We start from the raw sequence: 8,865 nt of genomic DNA, 5'->3' as shown, positions 1-8,865 counted from the left end.
CTCTATGATCCTTGAAAACATTGCACACATGCATTCACATGCATTGCATACACATTGCATTTCATACATTGCATTTCATACATTGCATTCATATACATTGCATACACATTGCATACATGGCATCCAGTCATACACATTGCATAACAGGTTCACATGACGGATTTCTCATCTTCTCGCTGTTTATTTCAGTCAGAAGAGATGGAATCTGAAATGAGTATCAAGAATCTCGAAGTACAGAATGCCCAAGTTCAAGTGGCAATTCTGGAACTGGCAAAGGGGCAACAAGAGCTGAAAGCCCTGATACTCAAGAAGAAAAAGAAGCCCAAAGAATCTGCAGGCTTGAGTTACCTGAGAAGGAAGATCAAGATCCCTGTCAAAAAGATCAAAAAGCCACCAATCCCTGAAATAGTCGGTGATGGTGAACAAGAAGATAATCAAAGCAACCAGGGTTCTGCTAAACCCTCTCTCTCTTCAAATGAAGAAGAAGATCATTCTGGAGACGAACAGGATGATGACAAATACCAACAGTTGGAGGATCGTATGAAAGCTATGGAAATACAAAAAATACCTGGCTTAGATTTCAATGATCTGGGACTCGTGTCGGATGTTGTCATCCCTCCAAAATTCAAAGTTCCAACCTTTGCAAAGTATGATGGAGTTTCTTGTCCAAAACTACATTTGAGATCTTATGTGAGGAAGATACAACCTCATACAACAGATAACAAATTGTGGATTCACTTTTTCCAAGAAAGTCTGTCAGGTACACAACTCGAATGGTACTACCAGCTAGAAAACACCAAGGTTCATACTTGGGAAGAATTAGCTGCTGCTTTTTACAAACAGTACCAATACAATGCTGATCTTACACCCACTCGTACTCAATTGCGAGGCATGTCTATGGGACCAAAAGAAAGTTTCAAAGAGTATGCACAAAAGTGGAGAGATATGGCTGGAAGGGTTCAACCACCCTTATCTGATCGCGAACTAGTCGACATGTTCATGGGCACTTTAACTGGCCCATTCTATAGCCATTTGCTGGGAAGTTCATCATCAGGTTTCACTGACCTAATACTGACCGGAGAACGTGTCGAAAGTGGCATTCGAAATGGAAAAATTCAAGTAGGATCCTCCTCTGGTACTACAAAAAGGCCCATCAGAAATGAGGTCAATACAGCGCAAATTCAGACAAGTCACAAAAGTGATCAGCATCAATCTGTAGGGGCAGTTATGATCTCCGCATCTGCACCTCAAAAAGATCAACAGCCAAAATATACGCATCGACCAGATGCACCAAGAAGAACTTTCACCAAAATCAACATGCCAATCTCTCAGGCATTGCAGCACTTGCTTAAAGCGGATCTGATCACATTAAGGGGTCCTCCGAAGAATGTCAATACTTCTTCTCTGAATTATCGCCCTGATGCAACATGTGCCTATCATTCAAACTGTCCAGGACATGACGCAGATCACTGCTGGGCCCTGAAAAATAAAATCCAAGACATGATAGATGCTGGAGAAATTGAGTTCGATCCTCCAGAAACTCCAAATGTCATCACAGCACCTATGCCAAAGCATGACAAAACTGTTAATGCTATCATAGACACAGTTTACATTTATGATGTGAACGAAGTATCAATTCCACTCCTCGAAGTCAAAAGAAAGTTCATCCAAGCTGGTTACTTTCCAGGTTGTGATCCCGACTGCTTTTATTGCTCACGCCAACCCAATGGTTGTGAAAATCTAAAGATGGGAATTCAAAAACACATGGATCGCCGTATCATTATGTTTGAGAGGCTCCCTTCTATGGACATGTTGGGCAAAGTCTTTGCCAACGGGATAAGAATGGAAGACGTCTCAGTGATCTCCAGCTTACCATTCAAAATCTCTACCAAGGCTCCATTCAAACTTTCTGCTACACTCAAAGTGGCATCAGTAGTCATTGCTAGACCAACTCCATTTCCATACTCCTCAGACAAAGCTGTCCCATGGGGATATGACACTAATGTTTACATTCATGGAGTTAAGCAGGATCCCTCGACTAAAGAGGACGCAACACTAACTACTTCAGCTGTAAGTAACATTGCAGGCACTAGCAAGATCACGAGAAGTGGAAGAATCTTTTCACCAGAAATTTCTCCAAATATTGCTGCTAGTCCAATCCAGGTTCCAATTCCTATTCCAGATATCAACACTCGAGGCAAAGAGCCACTGATCGAACCAGTTCAAAATCCGGTAGAGATCACTGCTGAGGATCCATCAAAGCAAGAGATGGACGAAATATTGAAAATCATCTGCAAAAGTGATTACAATATTGTCGAACAACTGGGGCATACTGCTTCAAAAATCTCAATGTTATCTCTGCTAAAATATTCAGAAGCTCATGCTAAAGCTCTAATGAAGTTCCTTCAAGCTGCGCACGTGCCTCAAGAAATCCCAATCGACCAATTTGAGAATTGTGTCGCCAGTCTTACAGTGCCCAATGGTCTTGGTTTCTCTGATATGGATCTAACTCCTGCTGGAAGAAATCACAACAAGGCCCTGCACATCTCTATCGAATGCAACGGCACCACTCTGTCTCATGTGCTAATAGACAATGGTTCCTCTCTAAACGTGTTACCAAAGGTAATACTGGAAAAACTTGACTTTAAAGGAGTTGTGCTACAACCAAGTGATGTGGTTGTAAGAGCCTTCGATGGGTCAACAAGAACGGTGTACGGAGAAGTTAAGCTCCCAATCAGAGTGGGCTCTCAAACTTTCGATGTTATCTTTTCCGTAATAGACGTTCTTCCAACATACTCCTGTTTACTAGGACGCCCTTGGATACATGGGGCAAACGCTGTAACTTCTACCCTGCATCAGAAGTTAAAATACCCAGTAAAAGGAAAGGTTGTCACAGTCTATGGCGAAGAAGAATATATGGTCAGTCACTTGAGCAACGACAAGTATGTTGAGATGGAGGGCGAATCCATCGAAACTCCGTATCAAGCTTTTGAGGTTGTATCTCCAGATATCTCTACCACCAAGCATATTCCTGCTACTCCAGCTACAACTATGGCTTCTCTCAAAGATGCCAAAGCCATGATTGAACAGGGTGATCGCACAGTATGGGGACAACTCCCTGATATACCCTACAAGTCCGACAAGCTAGGTCTGGGCTATAATGGTGAAAATCAAAAGAATGATCAAAATCCTCGCTCTGAAGGGTTAATATCACACTTCGCCAGCCAAGAAGTAAACGCCATTGATGATGAAGGGACATACTTGAACCACATCATTCAGCCATATCCAGACGAAATTCCACCCATTACCATGGGAATGTGGGATGCTGTGGGAGGACCAAATGACGGTTACAACTACCAGTATATCACACCTCAGAATTCTTACATTGCTCTGGAAGATCTTACTCCAACAGAAGAGGGTAATCAAAATGACGGAAGTATCACAAGTCCCGTCACTCAGCAATATCAAAATCCACCCAAAGAAGTATGGGACACGCTAGGAGAACCCAGCGGCAAATACGACTATATGGTGAAATATTCCGCTCCTCCGAGCTTTTCAACTCCCATCAAAGACATTGTCCCGACTGGATGGGACGAACAGTACGACGACAACTTCGCTCTTGAAGAAGCCAGGAAGATGCCAAACAACGAAGGTTATTTTCTGTCACAGTACACTCCTTATCAGGATGCACAAGTCTCTATTCAAAACATCATTCCTACTGCATGGGACGGCCTTATCGAGCATCTCGCTCAGCCAATAGAGGGACCTCCACCTGGATTCTCATATCCAACAAATCATCCAACTTATCCTGAGGAATTACCTACGCATTTTCCCACTAGCGGAATCAATGCTACGGAAGACGAAAAGAACAACTGCAACTGGAACAGCTGGGTGCTCCCTGATTGAACAACTGGAAAGCAGAGGATGTGATCTCCTTTGATCAGGAGTAAATGCCATTTCCTGTTTTCTTTGTGCAAAGATAAAAGTGGTTCCTGAACAATCGAACCATGAGCTTGAAAGCCGTGTGCCTTAGCACAACGGTCCTTCTATAAAAAGGGTTTGTCATATCATGATTATGTGCATTCAATAAAATCATGGGATGCTTGCATGTTCAAAATTTTGTGATCCTTTTTCTTTCTTTATTCGCTTTCAAATAGCTATGTTTTTTTCTTCATACACACTCACATATCTACCATGCAGATTCACATACACGCTGGATCCAGTCAATAACGACTCTGCTATTGCCCGTCATGACTTTGAAAATCCGATCTACCAAACTGAGGACGAAAGTGAGGAAGATTGTGAAGTGCCAAGAGAAATTGCAAGACTTCTAGAACAAGAAGAAAAAGCCATACAGCCTCATGAGGAGCCGATTGAGGTCATCAACTTGGGCAGTGACGAAGAAAAGAAAGAGGTCAGAATTGGGGCTGACTTAGAAAACAGTGTCAAGCAAAGACTGATTCAATTGTTGCAAGACTACGCCGAGATATTCGCCTGGTCTTATCAAGATATGCCTGGCCTTGACACGGACATTGTAGTTCATCGCCTGCCAATCAAAGAAGGAAGCACTCCGGTCAAACAGAGACTGCGAAGGAGTAAGCCTGATATGTCAAAAAAGATCAAAGACGAGGTTGAAAAACAATTCAATGCCGGATTCCTAAAAGTTGTAAGTTATCCTCCTTGGATAGCTAACATCGTGCCTGTACCCAAAAAAGACGGGAAAGTCAGAATGTGTGTAGACTACAGAGATCTGAACCGGGCAAGCCCTAAAGATGATTTCCCTTTACCGCACATCGATGTACTAGTTGACAATACCGCACAATGCAAGGTATTCTCCTTTATGGACGGATTCTCAGGGTACAATCAAATCAAGATGGCACCCGAAGACATGGAAAAAACAACCTTCACAACTCCCTGGGGAACCTTTTGTTACAAAGTAATGCCCTTTGGTCTAAAAAATGCTGGAGCTACCTACCAACGAGCAATGGTAACACTATTTCATGATATGATTCATCAGGAAATAGAGGTGTATGTCGATGACATGATCGCAAAATCCAACACCGAAGAAGAACATTTGAGTCATTTACACAAGCTGTTTGACAGACTCAAGAAATACAGATTGCGACTGAACCCGAACAAGTGTACCTTTGGAGTAAGATCCGGTAAACTCTTAGGTTTCATCGTCAGCAGTAAAGGTATTGAGGTTGATCCTGCCAAGGTCAAAGCCATTCAAGAAATGCCTATACCCCGTACCGAGAAACAAGTCAGAGGATTCTTGGGACGTCTAAACTACATAGCCAGATTCATTGCCCATATGACTCCTACTTGTGTGCCAATCTTCAAATTACTGAAGAAAGATCAAGTGGAAAGATGGAATGACAAATGCCAGTTAGCCTTTGATAAAATCAAAGAATACCTTCAAAAACCGCCAATCTTGTTACCTCCTGTGGAAGGCAGACCTCTGATAATGTACCTAACTGTGTTAGAAGATTCAATGGGGTGTGTACTCGGACAACATGACGATTCCGGTCGAAAGGAGCACGCAATCTACTATCTTAGCAAAAAGTTTACCGATTGTGAAACAAGATACTCACTACTCGAAAAAACTTGCTGTGCCTTAGCATGGGCGGCTCGCCGACTAAGACAGTATATGCTAAATCACACCACTTTCCTGATCTCCAAGATGGATCCAATCAGATACGTGTTCGAAAAACCTGCTCTCTCTGGAAGGATTGCAAGATGGCAAATGATCCTAACAGAATATGACATTCAATACACTTCGCAAAAAGCAATCAAAGGAAGTGTGGTAGCTGATCATTTAGCTCATCAAGCAGTAGATGATTATCAGGCATTGAACTTTGACTTCCCAGACGAAGACATTATGCTAGTCAATGACTACAAACAACCAGGATCCCGATGGACTATGGTTTTTGACGGAGCTTCTAATGCGCTCGGCAATGGCATCGGAGCTGTGATCATTTCCCCCACAGGAGGTCATACACCCTTCACCGCCAGATTGTGTTTCAATTGCACCAACAATATAGCCGAATACGAAGCATGCATTCTGGGTCTCAAAGCTGCAATTGATCTAAAAATCAAATTCCTTGAAGTCTACGGAGACTCGGCCTTGGTAATCTACCAAGTCAAAGGGGAATGGGACACAAAGCACCCAAATCTAATTCCATACAAAGAACATGTGTTGAGTTTGATTCCTTACTTCGAGGAGATCACTTTCGAACACATCCCACGCGAAGAAAATCAACTAGCTGATGCCTTAGCTACCATGTCATCCATGTTCAAAGTCAATTGGGACGACGAAGCTCCTATGATCACCATTTACAGGCAAGACGAACCAGCCTATTGCAATGAGATCGATACCAAACAAATGGAAGACAAATCATGGTTCCATGAAATACAAAGGTATCTCGAAACCCAGGAGTACCCTGAAGGGGCATCTATTAACGACAGAAAGTTTCTAAGGAGATTTGCCTCCAAATTCTTCCTAAGCAATGGAACTTTGTACAAGCGCAACCATGACTCGACTTTACTTCGTTGCGTAAACAAGAAGGAAGCAGAACAAATCATGGAAGACATACACAATGGTACCTTCGGTACTCATTCCAACGGACATACAATGGCTAAAAAGATCTTGAGAGCAGGTTACTACTGGTCTACCATGGAGACAGATTGCCATCATCATTCCAAAACTTGTCACAAATGCCAGATATATGCCGACAAAGTGCATGTACCTCCAGTTCCATTAAACGTTCTGACGGCTCCTTGGCCTTTCGCAATGTGGGGTATTGATATGATTGGAGAAATCAAACCTACTGCTTCCAACGGACATCGCTTTATCCTGGTCGCTATTGACTACTTCACAAAGTGGGTAGAGGCAGCTTCATATGCTTCTGTCACCAAGAATGTGGTAGCCAGGTTTATCAAGCACAATCTCATTTGTCGGTACGGCATCCCCGAAAGGATCATCACTGACAATGGCACGAATCTAAACAACAAAATGATTACTGAACTCTGCACGCAGTTCCAGATCAAACATCATAATTCTTCTCCATATCGACCAAAGATGAACGGCGCTGTCGAAGCCGCCAACAAAAACATCAAGAAAATCATACAAAAGATGACAGTAACCTACAAAGACTGGCATGAGATGTTACCTTTTGCTCTTCATGGTTATCGCACATCTGCGCGTACTTCAACAGGGGCAACTCCATTCTCGTTAGTCTACGGTATGGAAGCAGTTCTCCCAATCGAAATCCAGATTCCTTCCTTAAGGATCATGAAAGAAGCCGATCTAGACGAAGACGATTGGATTCAAACTCGATTCGACCAAATACACTTGATCGATGAGAAAAGACTTGCAGCTATCTGTCATGGCCAGCTATACCAAAAGCGCATGATCAAAGCATTCAACAAGAAAGTCAAAAGTCAAGCATACCAAACTGGTGGCTTGGTTATCAAACGCATCATCTTACCACAAGGTGATCCCAGAGGCAAATGGACCCCCACCTACGAGGGACCATTCATAATCAAGAAAATATTCTCCGGCGGTGCCATGTTGCTTACCACCATGGATGGCGAGGATTTCCCACACCCTGTGAATGCGGACATAGTCAAAAAGTACTTTGCTTAAAAAAAAAATACAGCTCGCTAAGTTGAAAACCTGAAAGGGCAACTTAGGCAAAAATGAGCGTCTCGGTGGATTGAAAACCCGAAAGGGCGATCCAGGCAAAAATTAGAGACAAAACAAATACAATCCCGGTAGGCTGAAAACCTGAAAGGGCAGCCTAGGCAAAAATTAGGGAATAAAGCATACAACTATGTCCCGCTCAGCTGCCTACTCACCATCAAGATTCAACACCTCAAAGACACCGATCAGTCTAATCACTTTCTTCCAACAAGTGAGGGATGAGATGCTCGAAGACAGATTGGCAATAGCAGAGTTGAAACTTGACCGGATCGTTTTCACATAGCTATTTATCTTCATAAATACTTTTCAAAACTTTCTGACAGTTTCCTACTTCTAGGATTGTTGTCTCCCTGTGCTAACCCGCCTATCATGGCTCTTTCCAATGCAGCTCTTTTCACTTTTTCTGTTTTAAATACGTAAGCGTCCCAATGATAATTTTGAATGAGCATATGCATTTGAATATGATTGATGTTTACCAGGAAAAACAGGAATGGCATTCAGAAAATGTCCCAATCATCTGGACATCATTCCATCAGAAGGAAATCACCAAGAGAAACGCATTTCTCAGCAAATTCCTCAAAAAGATTTTCTCTTCAAAAGAAGTCTTATTCCCCAGCAGGGTTGTTCCAGATTACTATCTTCAGAAGGTGTGATCCCCGCGCCCGGACTTGGTCAGATAGTGCATCGGAGGATTATGCATCTTCCTCATTCCCATTTGAAAGGGCATCAGAACTTCCAGCTACCTTTGGTTCCCCAAGCAGTAGTCAAAGATCCTTCAACGGATACCCGGGTTCTCAAAGAATTTCCCCAGACGAGGGTACTCAAGCAAGACAAAAGATCATCAACGATCACAATACATTCATGTCCAGCTGACTAGTGGGAATTTATTTTTCCCATTAGAAGCTTGACATCACATTCACATATTCACATATTCATATTCATACATCACATTCACATATTCACATTCACATATTCACATTCGTACATCATATTCATACATCATACATCATGCATCATGCGCATATTCATACACAGCATAACATGCATATTTCTCTGGGAATATCTCACATTTACATGCATCATAAACATTGCATATCACTAACTTGATTTTTCAGGTAGGCAGATATCTTCAACAAAGATGTTCTCAATCACATGCCGTG

The sequence above is a fragment of the Vicia villosa genome, unplaced genomic scaffold (genome assembly GCF_029867415.1).
Source record: "Vicia villosa cultivar HV-30 ecotype Madison, WI unplaced genomic scaffold, Vvil1.0 ctg.001881F_1_1, whole genome shotgun sequence".
NCBI classification, from domain to species: Eukaryota; Viridiplantae; Streptophyta; class Magnoliopsida; order Fabales; family Fabaceae; genus Vicia; species Vicia villosa.
This window is presented reverse-complemented; position numbering follows the sequence as displayed.